The sequence below is a fragment of the Gossypium arboreum genome, chromosome 6 (genome assembly GCF_025698485.1).
Source record: "Gossypium arboreum isolate Shixiya-1 chromosome 6, ASM2569848v2, whole genome shotgun sequence".
Lineage (NCBI taxonomy): Eukaryota > Viridiplantae > Streptophyta > Magnoliopsida > Malvales > Malvaceae > Gossypium > Gossypium arboreum.
The window spans coordinates 45,629,942-45,643,143 of NC_069075.1; the positions used below are offsets into that span (position 1 = coordinate 45,629,942).

Here is a 13,202-nt window from a genome sequence, read left to right on the forward strand (position 1 = left end):
CCGATTTTTGGGCTTGAAAGTAGTGGGCCTTGAGTCTGGGTCGAGTAGAAGATGGCCCGAATAATTTGGATGTTATTATTATTATTATTTTTATTATTATTTCGTATGTCTAGTGTAGTAATTAAATAAATTACGAAGGGTTTATGGTGTGGGAAAAAAGGCCCAAGATTAAATTTAATTCGAGGCAATTCTTGAATTTTTTAATTTTAGAGAGAGAGGGTTCTGGCGATATGGGCTTTTATGATTGAGGTGGTAAAATAGGACACAAGGAAGCTTGTAGTCTAGTGGCTGTGGCATCATTAAGGTTGCAAGGGAGCCAGAGTTCAAGTCACAAGGTAAGCATGTTGTTACTTTTTTTTTTCTCTTTTTGTGTGCATGTGCCAGGCATGTGATAGAGCTTAAGTGGAAATTCGGCTAGGGCTTTAGGAAGGTTGGGACGTGGGTCTGATTGGCCATTAGGGCAAGCTTTATTTTCTTTTTATTTTTCGAATTAGGGTTAGCCACCTAGAGCATTCCTTTTCATTCTATTCTCTTCTCAATATCACAAAAAGCCAAAAACGCAAAGTAGATTTTCCCGAGTGTCGAATTCTTTCTTCTCTTCTCCTCTCTTCTTCTATTTTCTTTTCTCCTTTTTTTCTTCTCTAGTCGAAACATTCCTACCATTCTACTCATCTCCTCTTTCATGCCCATTCTTTTCTAAACCTCTATAACCGATTGCCATAAAAGCCAAAATCCTGAAAGTTGTTTCTTGTGCCGATTTCTTCTAGCCAATCCTCCTATTTTCTTCATCTCTTTTGGCTGATTTTCAGATTCTCTAAACCTCAACTTCTGTCGGTAATGCCACTACAAAACCACCATACCAAATCATCTTCCTCTTCACAGTTCCAAAAGCCGGAAACACCATAGTTTTTAGGGACATATAGCCGAATCTTTAGATCTCTAAGATTCGATTTCTACTAATGTTTAAGGGCTGGATCTGCATCAAATCTGAGTAGAAACTGAAGTGGAATCGTTTTGGTTGAAAGAACCTGTGGTAAGTACTCAGATCTATTCTTTATTTCGGGTTTTAAAAAAAGCCGAAATCCTTAAAGGCTTATGGAGGCTGTCGATTGGAGCTTAAGGCTCTAAGGGTTGTAACAATTGATTTGTTTTGGTGTTAGTGTGATCTAAAGGCTACTGATCGAAGGCTTGTACAAGTGGAATGACTAGATCTAGATCTAGTCACTAGTTTTAGCAAAGGTAGGATCTCGAGGGCCATAGGTATTGATGGCCGATTATGGTAAGTAAGTTTATGATAGTTGCCATTGTATTTTGTATTTGATATGTCTAGTGACTGATTGTAGGATATCGTGGGAGATTTCGACAGTAGTTGTCGCAAATCAGGTGTGTAAACGACACCCACTCATAGACTAGATCGGCAAAAGCCGAAAAGCCGAAATGTCGAAAAGCCGACTTTTGTGAACTTGCGAGTGTGCGAGCACTCGTGAGGTGGTTTGTTTGTTAATTTTGGTAATCACAAGCGGTATGATTATAGAGTGCGCAATTTCATGCACCTCGGTATTTTTGGGCTTAATGGGCTAAAATCGAGTTAATAGGCCAATAGGCCCAATTCGGTAAAAACGCTCGGTAAGTGTTGCTGATAGTACGTTAATAACTGTAATCAGCATAAAACCCTAAAAATACTGATAAAATTACTGAAATACCTCTATAAGGTAGAATTACTATAATACCCCTGAAGCGATAAGTTTAGGATTACGCCCCTCGAGGGTAAATAACTGTTCTTACGCTATAATTTGACTGTCTTTCTGAAGCATGCCTTGTTAATTATATATATATATATATATATATATTCTGCATACATGTCATACTGCATGGGGTTGGGTTTTGTTATGGAGGAAGAACCCGTTCTGGTGGTTGTGCCACATATTCTGATATAAGCAACTTTGCTGCGGATTATAGTTAGTGCCGCAACCGGTGCTAACATTGTAAGTGTAGGGATGCCGTGGGTGATTTATTCCCCACAGGAAGTGTAGGGATGGACGGAGGCAAGTGCAGGGTTGGATGGGGTTATCATGCATTAATCATATGAGACTATTTTGTTATGGGCCAACTGTATTGAAATGGGCCCAACTGTGTTAATATGGGCAAGGCCCAGTATACTCTGATACTGTAACGGGCTATGGCCCAGATTAATATTGATAGGGGCTAAGGCCCAGTTAGCTTTGATTTCTGAATAGGGCTTAGGCCCAGTAAAGCTTGAACTGATTTGGGCTCTGGTTAGGATACTTTACATACTGAGTTTTCCAAACTCACCCATTTTTTTCCCATATTTGCAGGTGAGCCTTAGATAGGTGGACTTGGAGCTGGAGGGATTCAGAATGGCCATGTGGACTGTTTAAAATAAGTGTTTATACCTTCACTTTTATTTTAGATTATTTCCTTTATGTTTTCGAGTTTTTAATTTGTAATAAGGCCACTTTAATTATTTTTAATTGTTTTTAGAATGTTATTTTAGCTTAGATATGATATTGTTTTATTTGATTGAAATTGAATAGCTCTAGGGCGCGTTTTAAAAAGATTACCTGATTTAAAAATGTCGCGATAACAAAGTAAAGCTTCCGCAACGATAATGTTTTCAAAATTAATAAGTGATTTCAAATGATTTAAAATGAAATGGTTTTCACTGAACAATCACTCAGTTAAAGTGTGGCAGTGGTGGTGTGCATGTCGAGGAGTGGATCCGCGGAGAGCTTGGTACTTAAGCAGTCTAATAGACTCACCTCCTCTTTTCTGGCATCCTACCTGGTGCACAGCTTCCATTCACTTTAATTTAAAACGAAAATATTCTTTAAACTCTAAGAATGATTTGAGATAAAACATGACTTCTCTAGTAACGCTCCAATGTGACACACCGAATTTGGTCGTAACGTCTGGGCCGGGTTTGGAGTGTTACACTACTGGTGACCCCAGTTAGGCCTACTGGCAATTATTGCTCGCCAAGCCTGCTAGCGAACACCATCTTGTCAGACCTACTAGCACACACTAGATCGCCAAACCTATTAGCGATCATAGTTTTCTAGGCTTAAACTTTTAGGCCCTACTTTAGGATGTTACATAATGATTATTTAGCTAAATTAAATATGTTATATTTAAAGCATTTACATGTCAAATTTAGTTAAGGTGATGATAAGTTTAAATTCTTAATGTACTTACTAAGTTATAATGCAGCTTAACGCGTAGGTGAAAGCTCGAAATGAAACTTTTGATTCAAGTCACGACTTCAATGCATCTGATCACATCACTAAAGGTTTGAAAGAGAATATGAATTGGATATTTTGGTTTTAGATTATGGCATGAACATAGGTTAATGCAAGGTGTATAGATAAGATTTATGTTTTATAATGTTAGATGTGTTATGGAATGATTGATTTTAGTTTAAACTTGGTTTTAGATGTTTCAGATATGTTTTGGGTAATTGGTCTCCGATTTCGCGACATCCAACTTTTAGTGTCGTGACATTAGAGTCATAAGAGTAATTTGCTCTTAGTGTTGCGACACCCATTTTCCAGTGCTGCGACATTAACCTTGTTTACCTTATTTTGACTTGAAAAAGCCCAAAATAGTTCTCGTTTGTAACCAAACTTTAAAAGGAAGCCTAGAAATGACTTAAATAATTTCAAAAGGGACTATTTATGTTAAAATAAATTATTTAAATTGATGCTCGAATTAAGTTATGTAACAACCCGAAAGTCAATGATACCGAAAAGTATGGTTTCGGGACCCTGTTTCTGTAAACCAAGCTCGTAAATATTTTATTAAATATTTATGGAGTTATTTTAGAAGTGAATTGAATTTCAGTCAGGTAAATTCGTCGAATTAATGTTTAATTAAGATGTTGGGACTAAATTGTAAAAGTGTCAAAAGTCAAATTACTATTAAATCTTTAATTAGAACATGATCTAGGGACTAAATTGGTAATAATACCACTTTAGTAATGATGATGGACGGTGGGAAATGATGCATAGCATTTATATATTATAAGGTAATAATTAAAATAAATGAATAAATAAAACTTAATAATAAAATATGATAAAAAAAAAGATAATGGAGAAGGAAAACACATTTCTCACATTTTTCATGCAAAGAAAACCGAAGCAAGAAGAAGAGATGAGAAGTTTTGACTTTTAAGGGTTTCAATTTTTTGTTTTCAATTGGTTAGTCAATTTAGTCCACTTTCTTGTCATTTTTATGTTTTTGAAATCCCCGTAGTTTACTCTAGTTGACCCATGTCATATTTTTGGTATTTTTAAAGTTTGAAGATGTTATCATTGTTAAGTAGTTAAAGTTTTAGGAACTAATTTGATAAATTTTAAGTTTAGAATTGAAAAAGGACTAAATTGTAAAGCCAATTAATGATTTTGTGCAATAGGGACTAAAATGCATAAATTTCAAATTTAGCGGTAGAAATGTGAAATAGGAAGTTTAATTAGGCCTAGAGTGAATTGGTATAAGAATTGGGGGTTTAATTTGAAAGTTATGATAGTCCCAGTTTTAGGAACTAAATTGAATAAAATGAAAATTTTGCATAAATTAGAAATTGAATGTGAATTTGGTTGTGTATTTAATTTTTTTTTGATTCATAGCTAACGTTGACCCAGATTCCTCGAAAAGGAAAGGAAAGGACAAAATTGTCGACGAATAGCTCGGAGTTTACAGTTTGTATTTCTATAATCCAAACTACTAGTAAATTGCTGCATTTTGAACTATATGTGCATAGTGAGAATATACAATAAGTCAATTTGTGATAATGAGATGTATTTGGGTTGTTTCAAAAGTGATTAATGTTCTTGAGGACTAAATTTAACATATGTGAAAGATGTGAATGTTTATATAGTTATTAAATTGAATGCAGAATGAGATATTTGATGTTTTCATATGTTTTAATAAATGAATTCACGATATAATAGATGTAAATTGATATACTGATTGAGTATGGAATAAATAATGAAAACCCTATTTACCATTTGGGCTAAGTCAAATATATATGGCATGTCATGGGATAGGAAAAGTTCAAGGTTACTTTGACCATGAGTCGATGAGGCATTGGGTGCCAATTTGCTTGGTTTAACTGATGAGACATTAGGTGTCAACTTAATTATAGCGTTGGGCGCAACTAATTGCTTCAGATATATCCAATAAGGCACTGGGTGCCAAACTAGTGTGTTGGTTGTATCCGTGTATCTGTCCAAGTCTGAGTCGTGTTAATAGGGAGTTAAAAGATAAAAATGAAAGGTTATGATTGAAATGGTGATATTGAATAAGTCCTCAAAATCTATATGATTGGAAAAAAAACTATATGAAATGTAATTGTTGTTATTGAAATGGCAAAAAGAATATGAAATGGAAATGAAATGTGGAATGGGTTATTCAATTGTGAAATGAGTTGGAACATTAATGGAAATGTTCATTGAAATTATGGATTTAGGAATTGAGATATCAAATGATATGTAAATTATAAATATATTGCCAATATATGTTAAATTGAAGACGAATAAATTTGAATTTGCATTAATGACATGTTAATTGCATATTAACATTTACATGTCGTTTATGTGTTTAAAATGATCTATGATTTTTTTAATGTTTGGATTATAGAAATACCACTAAGTTATACTCAGCGTACGATTTTACTTTCTGTGTGTACGTTAGGTACTTTACTATTCGATCATTGACGTAGCATCCAACGACAATCCCAAACTCAAGTGTTGGTTATGTTTTAAATTTTTTTCTTGCATGTACCTTGGAATTCTTTTGGTTAATATGATCATTTTGTATCTTGATGGTATTTGAATGTTATTTGTATAAGTGTTTATATATGTGGTTGATGGAAATGGTCAAATTGATGTTATCTTGCTAAAGTAGTTTTGTTATGTGCATAATGGTTTGATAGTTGAGAAATTAATATGCTAGGTGTGTATTTGGTTAATGCATAGTTGTGAAAATGATGGTTGGTACATGGTTGTGGTCTTGCAATTGATGGAAATATTTGGTGTATGTCTTATAAGTGAATTTGAATGTTTTATCATGTCTTGGAAGGGTTAAGTGATGCATGCTTAGTTAGTGATGTTGAGGTATTTTAATGGCATATTGGTTTGGTTGATTTAAATGATGTATTTGTCATGTATTTTGTAACGCCCCAATTTTCGGGAATCCTGTGAATGTTGGCATAGGTTTAATTATGTTAGTGGGCCTCTAGAAGGCCCAAGCTTAAGATAAAACCCGGTAATTTTAGTTAATTTTTGTTCCATAAGAAAAAGGGAGTGAAATTATGAAATAGGACCTATGTGAAAATGTTTGAAAATGCTATAGGCTAAATTGAAGTGGCCAAATAAATAGGAGTGCAAAATAGGAGGATTTGCATGACAAACCTCCCATTTTACATGAAGTGGCCAGCCATCATGTTGTTGTAGACAAAATGTACACTTGATATCCATAATTTATGGTACAAATTGATACAAATTGATAATAGGTTAGGTAAATGTTCCATGATAATAGGTTAGGTAAATGTTCCATGATAATGGGTTAGGTAAATGTTTCATGATAAGAATTTCATGTCTTTTGTATTAAAGAATTAAATGGATGAAATATGAAGTTTTATTAAAAGAAAAAGGGGTGAAAAGAACAAAGTTTTGTCCATCTTTGTTCATCATAGCTGAAAGTTAGAGAAGAGAAAGGAGAGGAGAAAGCTCTTGAGTATTTGGTCATTAGGAGGAGGAAAATTGAAGGTAAGTTCTTGGTACCTTGCTTCTATTTTGAGGTTCATGAGTTCTTCTTGATTTTACCTTAACTCTTGAAGTATATTTTGATTTTTAGTTGTGTTGTGAGCATTTAGTCATGAATTAAAATGAAGGAAATGGTTGTTGTTTCATGTTCTTTTGATGAAAAATGGAAGATAGGTGAAGTTGAGCCAAACAAATGCATATGCCTTAGATGTTAAAGGGAAAAATCAGCTAACATGTTGTGCTTTAAAATGGTGAAATGGAGATTATACTTAAGTAAAATCATAGATATGTGATGATTGATTGGTGATATACATGTTTAAATAACATGCATGCAAGGTATGTGTGAAAGAGTGATTTGGTAATAAATCTGCTCGGGACAGCAGCAGTAATGTGACTTTGGAAAATCACCATAAATTGTAGGAGATGAATTAGAAGCTGAATAAATTATGTAATTAAATCTTATTGAGTCTAGTTTCTAATGAAATAAACAAGAACATATTTTGAATTCTGTACAATGAGAAATTTGATTTGTAATGAAGGGTGGTCAGATTAGTCAAACAGTGAAACATGGGAAACTTTGAGAAAACTCTGGTATTGATTGGCCATACCAAAAATTCTGAAAATTTTATGGATAAAAGATATATGAGTATATTTTCAGGGAAAATTAACAGCACTTGATTTGGAGTTTCGTAGCTCCAGTTATAAATAATTTAGTGACTGTTGCTCAGGAAGACAGCTTGCAGTGAAATTATGATTATGTGGTAAACATTGACAAAAATTTGTTAATGAGTTGCTTATTGATTTCTTATAAGCTTACTATGATCTGTAGGTGTGGTTGGCCGAATATTTTAAGGGGTTAATATGTAGTTTATATTTGAATAGTTAGATTAACGTGTTAGTAATCCAATTGTAGGCGTTCGTGTGTGGATCTCACAAGATATCGTCATAAATGTGTGTAATCGACACCCTCTCATAGACTAGATTGGCAAAAGTTTAAAAGCCAAAATGCCGAAAAGTCGGTATTTTGGGAATTTCTGAAAAGCGAATGATCGTAAGATAGTTGGGTTTGTATATTTGGTAATCTAAAGTAATAAACTGCATGACGCGCGATTTCGTACATTTTGATAATTTGGGCTTAATGGGCCAAAGATCGGGTTCATGGGCCAACGGCCCAATTCGTAAGTATCTGCGCTGTAAGTGTTCGATAGTATGTAAATAGTTAGGATATGCATGAAAACGCTAAAAGTAGCTAAATTACTATAATACCCTATGTATGAAAAATTACTATTATACCCCTAGGTGTAAAATTACCGTTATACCCCTAGGGTTAATTTTGACTGAAAAGCATGACGATCGATTACGTATGATGTATGCCATGATTATATATCTGTTGCATGGGGACATGGGTTATATTATGGAGGAAGCGTTACGGTGGCTATGCCATAAATATTCGATCCGTGGCTCGCCACAAATATCGATCCGGTGGCTCGCCACATATATCTGTTCTTGTGGCTCGCCACGATTATTCAGATCTGTGACTCGTCACATTATTCGCTCGCAGCCATGCTGCAAATTACGTGGTGTGTAGCGGTTGGGTGGGTCGAATTGTCTCCCCACACGGTGTAAGGTTGGTACGGGGGTGTATACGGTTGGATATGGTTGGGTTTCTGCATAAACATGTAATATCTGTTCTGTTCTGTTATGGGCCTATGGGCCTATGGGCTTTATTTTGAATTCTGTTCTGGGCTAAGGCCAACTTATTCTATTTCTGTGGTTTGAGCTGACTTGGGCTTTGAATGGGTTTTCCTTACACACTGAGTTTCCCCAAACTCACCCCTTTTATTTTCATCCACGCAGGAAATCCCCAACCATAGTGGGCTTGGAGCTGTGAGGGAATTTGGAGTGACCACCCGTTCTGAAAGTTTGATTTTCTTCTGGTGAACTGGACATCCTTTTATTTACGTTTGAAGTTTTGGGTTTTTAAATGTAATAAGGCCGCTTAATTATTTTTGATGGTTTTAATATGTATTAGGTAATACTTATTTTAACTGTCGAAATTGGATAGCTTTAGGGCGCGTTTTCAAAAATAACAATTGATTTCAAAATAACACGACAACAAGCAAAGCTTCCGCAATGAAAGTATTTTCCAAATTTAATCACTTTTCCTAAAAATGACTTAATCAAATCGGTTTCCTAGAAATATCCATGACGTTAAAGTGTGGCAATGGTGGTATGCATGTCTAGGATTGGATCCGAAGGGAGCTTGGTACTTAAGCAGTCTGATGGACTCACCACCTCTTTTCCGGTTTCCTACGTGGTGCACAGCTTCCATTCACTTTAACCCTTAATGAATTAATCTTTTGAACATCAAGTACGATTTTCTGGACTTAGAATGGAAATTTTTTTTTAACGTTTTTGATGTGGCATGCCGGATCCGGCTATAACTTCTGGGCCGGGTTTGGGGTGCTACATATTTGGTGTTTTTGAATTGTTTGTAAAATTAGAAAGTATGTGATTAAATTGTTTATGAATAGGTTTATTCATAGTTGGAAGTTATTGTGTCTATGATTGTATCTAATTGAATTATAGATGATTTTGGCATGAAAAAGATATTTTAAAGATAGGATTTTACCATTTCTAAGCTCAAGTGTCGATATTTTGGCATTTGATATCGATACTTAACTATATGAACAATTTTTAAAACAAACAGAATGCCAAAATGGTATCGATGTTTATATGAGTATCGATACTTTTTCATAAAATATTTATACCAACTGATAAATATCGATACCTTGATTTGCAAAGAAAATAGATTCATAAATTAGTATCGATTTTTAGTAAGGTATCAATACGGTATCGATTCCAACTATGAATTTTTTGTACTTACTTTAAAACTTTAAAATTTTACAATCTAATCCCATCATGTCTAGATTTTCATAATTAGGTCCTTATTGATCTCAATTTACTATGTATGTATGGTTTGAGATTTGTAATTATATAAACTGTATTTAAGTTTGAATTTGTAACGCCCTAAAAATTTGAGAATTTAATAGTGAGAATCTACAGTAATTAAATCACTATCTCTGTGGTTCTGTGCTATGCTTTTGTGTTTAAAGTCTAGAGTTCGAGTCACATCGTTAAAAGTTTTGTTATTTTTTTAAACAACCTTTAATCAGGCACTACATTGTAAATTTGTCATTAGAATTTTTGCCAAACGTTAAAAGTTTGACAGGAAGTTATTAGAATTTTAAGTTTTTCATTTCCTTTTTCTTTATTTTTCATTTTGCGTTTATTTATTTCTTTTTCTTTTCCTTTTCCAATTCTTTTATTTTTTCTTCATTCTAATTGTGTTCGTAAGTAATTATGGTCTAGTCGAAGCTATACACTGTAAATCACATCGATCGAAAGGCTATTGAGTAAGTCACATCCAATTCGTTGACTGCACAGTGTTCTTTTTGTTCTTCGTAAGTTGATCTAAGTTAAGTATTAAGTGTTCTATAAGAATCATTGATAGATGATTATTGTTTTGCTATTTAGGCGGAAATATCGAAAGTGGTGAATAGCAATACACCAGTTCCAGTGATTGTCGTTGAATTTTCAGTAGGTATTGGGTCAGTTGAAGGTTTCGTGTTGAAACTTTCGACTTAGGCATTAGGCGTGTAATCGGGAATGGTTGTCAATAAAATGGCTTAATTGTGTAATTGATTGCTTGTTTTAGGCTTCAGAGATCTTTCTCGTTGTTGTTGCTTCAAAATCTTTTCAGGTGCGTACCGAAAACCTTAAATTTTGTGAATTTCGAATGCCGAAAAACGTGGTTGTTGACACCACACTGCTAGGCACATGGGCGCGTACCCAGGCCGTGTGCGCCACACGACCGTGTGCTTGGCCATGTAACTCACTGTTCATCGAATTGGAGCCACACAAGCAAGGCATATGAGCGTGTGTCCAAGCCGTGTATAGCCATGTTAGTGTAAGGTTCACATGGGTAACAAACCCGTGCGTGTGTCTAGGCTGTGTAACTCTCTATTTGTGACTTAGGGCCACACGGCCAGGGATATGGGCGTGTGCTTGAGCCGTGTGGGTCACACGGGCAAGGACATGAGCATTTGTCCAGGCCATGTAACTCACTGTTTACATTTTTAAACCATATGGGCAGAGGATATGGACTTGTACCCAGGCCGTGTGAGTTACACGGGTAAGGACATAGGTGTGTGTCCAGGCCGTGTGACCCACACGGGTAAGGACATGAGCATGTGTCCATGCTGTGTGGCATATAAATAAGGTTCGAATCCTGTTTTTGAGGCCGTGAGTGTTGCCCAACACTAATATTGACCTCCCTAATATATGAATGATCTGAATATGATTGTACGAGGACTCTATGGTATTTTGTGACTGACATATGAACAATATAACTATATATGTACTGTGATAGTTATTTCTAATATTAAACTGTACTATCTAATTGTGAAATAATTTAGAATGACTGAACACATATTGTGGATATTTGTATTTTGCATTTGCATGAGTTGGGATATTGTGAAGAAGGAAGTAATCTGCTCTGAATTAGTGGCTAGGCCACAATGCGTATAAATCTAAATTTGGCGCTTTGTCGCATTTCAATCTAGCATCTACGTTGCATCTCCGTAAACGTGTCAAATAGACACTCTATGGTGTGTAGGGTTGGTTGGGCATTGAATGTCCTTAACAGTGTGTTGGGATGGCCGAAGATGGTGTGTAGTGGATAGGGGTAGGAATATCTGCATCTGAATCTGACCTGTTCTGTATATGAAACTGAAATTGCTTCTGTATATGCAACTTATCTATCCTGAATTTGAACTGATATTGCTTATGTTACTAAACCGAATCTTGGGATTCAGGGACTATCTTATAAATGTGTTCTAACTGAACCAACTTCTTTTACGCATTGAGTTTCACTTTGTTATTGATTGGATTTTAGGTGGTTCTCAGACTTGAACGGGTCGATGCTGCTGGAGCTCGGTCAAGCTTTTATCTTTCTTTTAAGTATTATTATTAGAAATTTTGATATTTTATGATGTTATGGTATTTGGGAAGAATATAAACTTAGTTATGTGCTGTGATGGATTCTTTATGATGAATGGTTTATTTTGACTGCGTTATAAATGTGGTATTTTTAGTATCTTTGATGTAACTCTTTGGATTTAGCTTGGACATCTAGGTCGGGTTTAGGGTGTTACAAAATTTATTTGATGTGAGTTGCTTTTGCAAAGAATGTGACATTCCGTTATTGAATCCAGTGATCAGGTCAAGTAAGACGTGTTACAAGTTAGCTTTAGTGTCCAAATGTGACATCTCTTGCTTGGGACATATCAATTCATTTCAAGTAAGAGGTGTTACATAATCATCATGCCCAATTGACAAATTTTGAAAAAAAATACCTATGATTTTAATAAATTAACTTATATTTTTAAATCAAAATAGTTCCTTCCTTAAAAAATCAAAACAATTAAATGATTTAATTCTAACTCTTTATGTATATAGACTAAATATCAATTTTGTCAAAGTATAAAGACTAACAATATATTTTAACCTTTCAATTTCAATAAAATCCAATTTCAAGTATGAAAATTTACTTTAAAATTGAAACTCGATTTATTATCCACAAATAATTCAAGTATTACTATTATCCAAATCCCAATAAATTAAGCCCCATATCAAAATTTGCAAAGTATCTAAATTTAGTAAACATAAAAGTATTTTTAAAGGCTTATTAGAAAAAAAAAGCGATCTCAACGAAAAATCAAAAAATAAATTAAGTCTTCAACAAAATTTAGCATTCAATTGAACCCTTAAAGGATAAAAAATTAATCAATCAAGTCCTGTTAGTGTTGACCAAGTTTGACCATTAAATTTTGTTGGTGTGGTTGACAGACCAATTGGACGACAACATGTAACAGTTATGTGTACATTACCATGTCAGCAAATCCTTTTTAAAAAATAGAAAATCCTAAAAAATATTTTTTTAAATAATTATTTAAAAAATACATCTATGATGAACCTGGACAAATTGTTGTCCAAGTTCATCCTAAATGTGCTATTTTAAATAATTGTTAAAATTATAGAAAAATTGTTTAGAAATTATTTTTGACACAAAATTATTTAAAATTATTAAATTTATTTTTAAAATGAACAAATATTTAGAAAAAATACTAAGAATTATGCTTGAAACGACTTGAACAACCATGTGTTTGGGTTCAAATGCATTTGAGCAATCGCTTGTCCAAGTTTATTCCTAGCGTGGCTTTTAATAATTTTTATCAATTTTAATAAGTTTTATAACTTATTATAATTATTTTTATATTAATTTTAATTTTAATATGTTTCCCATACTTTTTATTTTGTTTAAGTTCATTCTAGATGTAATTTTTTTAAATAATTATT

At 33.9% G+C, this 13,202-nt stretch overlaps 1 long non-coding RNA gene across 1 annotated transcript; it reads left to right on the forward strand.

Moving 5' to 3' along the window:
• Positions 1–6,595: 6,595 nt before the first annotated feature.
• Positions 6,596–8,830, forward strand: LOC128293853 (uncharacterized). Its single transcript, XR_008283967.1, has 2 exons — positions 6,596–6,785; positions 8,640–8,830. It is a non-coding gene; the product is annotated as an uncharacterized LOC128293853 (long non-coding RNA).
• The last annotated feature ends 4,372 nt before the right edge of the window (positions 8,831–13,202 follow it).